The 2,059-nt window shown below is 44.2% G+C and overlaps 1 pseudogene; it reads right to left on the reverse strand.

The window, feature by feature from the left end:
• Positions 1–484: 484 nt before the first annotated feature.
• Positions 485–602, reverse strand: LOC124551555 (annotated as a pseudogene).
• Between the last annotated feature and the right edge of the window lie 1,457 nt (positions 603–2,059).

A 2,059-nucleotide genomic window follows, 5' to 3' on the forward strand; every position in this document is an offset into this window, starting at 1 on the left:
TTAGCTGTTCTCTGTGTCTGTATTCATTCTCTCAGAAAGGGGCTCTTTTCCGCTCTTGGATTTTTCTGTCAGGACAAGAATTCTCCACAGGACTGTTCGCCTGGCTGCAATAATTCCGTGCGACTACCGCAAAACATCCCCTTGTGAGACAACGAAAGTAGCGTGGGACTGCACATATCTACTTAACGTTTTCAGTGGTACTGTTGCTTCAACTTTTGAAAAATTTCACAACCCGTCTATTTAATCTGATTTGTCCCATTCCTTTAATATTAGTATACTACTAGCACTCCGTCTTCAGGCCACAAGTGGCCCATCGGGACCATCCGACCGCCGTGTCATCCTCAGAGAGGATGCGGATAGGAGGGGCGTGTGGTCAGCACACCGCTCTCCCGGTCGTTACGATGGTTTTCTTTGACCGGAGCCGCTACTATTCGGTCGAGTAGCTCCTCAATTGGCATCACGAGGCTGAGTGCACCCCGAAAAATGGCAACAGCACATGGCGGCCTGGATGGTGACCCATCCAAGTGCCGGCCACGCCCGTCAGCGCTTAACTTCGGTGATCTCACGGGAACCGGTGTATCCACTGCGGCAAGGCCGTTGCTTTAATATTAGTATATAATAATAATTCATCAAGTTACCATTCAGAGGCTGTTGCAAGCAGCGACCGTTATTTTGATTTGCAAATAATAGATTTCAGCTATCAGTCGTCATTTGGAATTTCTATTGGTAGATCTAGATTTCAGCCAGCAACTAGCCATTCTCAATGCCCTGTCATTGTTTGGTCATTGCATGTAATGCCTGTTGGTCTGGCTTTGTACACAGTTCATTGAATACTTTCAATATATTCAATGAACTGTGCACAAAGCCAGACCAACAGACATTACAAGCATTGACCAAAGAAAGATAGTGCATTGAGAATGGCTAGTTGCTGGCTGAAATCTAGATCTACCAATAGAAATTCCAAATGACGACTGATAGCTACCTCCGTTCTTTCATGTAGTTGTTGTGGCCTTCCGTCCGAAAACTCGTTTGATGCAGCTCTCCATATTACTCTATTTCCGAGTCCGTACACAACATAAACTCTTCCGAATCTCCTTACTGTATTCGTCTCTTGGTCTTCCTCTGCGATATTTACTCTCCACACTTCCCTCCAGCACTAAAATGGAGGTCTCTTGATGTCTCAGAATGCGTCCTACCAACCGACCCCTTCTTCTAATCAGGTTGTGCCACAAATTTGTCTTCTCCGCAGTTCTGTTCGGTACCTCCTCATTAGTTACGTGATCTACCCATCTAATCTTCAGCATTCTTATGAAGCATCACATTTCAAAAGCTTCTATTCCCTTCTGTCTAAACTGTTCATCGTCCCTGTTTCACTTCCATGCATGGGCACACTCCATACAAATACTTCCTGAGGCTTACAGCTATACTCGATGTTAACGAATTTGTCTGCTCCAGAAACTTCTTTTTTCTATTCATTTTTGTACCCTTTCTGCTTCGCCCATCATCTACTACTTTAAGAGTCTCATTTCCTAATCTAATTCCCTCAGCGTCGCCGGATTGAATTCTACTATACTTCATTTTCCTTGTTTTACGTTTTTTGATCTTCATCTTAATCCTCCTTTCGAGACACTGTTCATTCCATTCAAACCGAGCGAGGTGGCGCAGTGTTAGTACACTGGACTCGCATTCGGGAGGACGATGGTTCAAACCCGAGATCGGTCATGAAGATTTAGGTTTTCCGTAATGTTCCTAAATCGCTCTAGGCGAATTCTGGGATGGCTACTTTGAAAGACAACGCCTGATTTCCTTCCCCATCCTTGACACCATCCAAGCTTGTTCTCAGTCTCTAATGACCTCAGTGTCGACGGGATGTTAAACCCAACCATTCTTCCTACCATGTATTGGAAGTCCTTTGCTGTCTTGACTGAATTGAAATGTCATCGGCAGACATCAAAGTTTTTATTTCTTCTCCCTAAGGCCTTCTCCAAATTTTTCTTTTGTTTCCTTTACTGCTTGTTCAATGTATATATTGAATAACATAAGGGGTAGGCTACGACCC

Source organism: Schistocerca americana, chromosome 9 (genome assembly GCF_021461395.2).
Source record: "Schistocerca americana isolate TAMUIC-IGC-003095 chromosome 9, iqSchAmer2.1, whole genome shotgun sequence".
Taxonomy (NCBI): domain Eukaryota; kingdom Metazoa; phylum Arthropoda; class Insecta; order Orthoptera; family Acrididae; genus Schistocerca; species Schistocerca americana.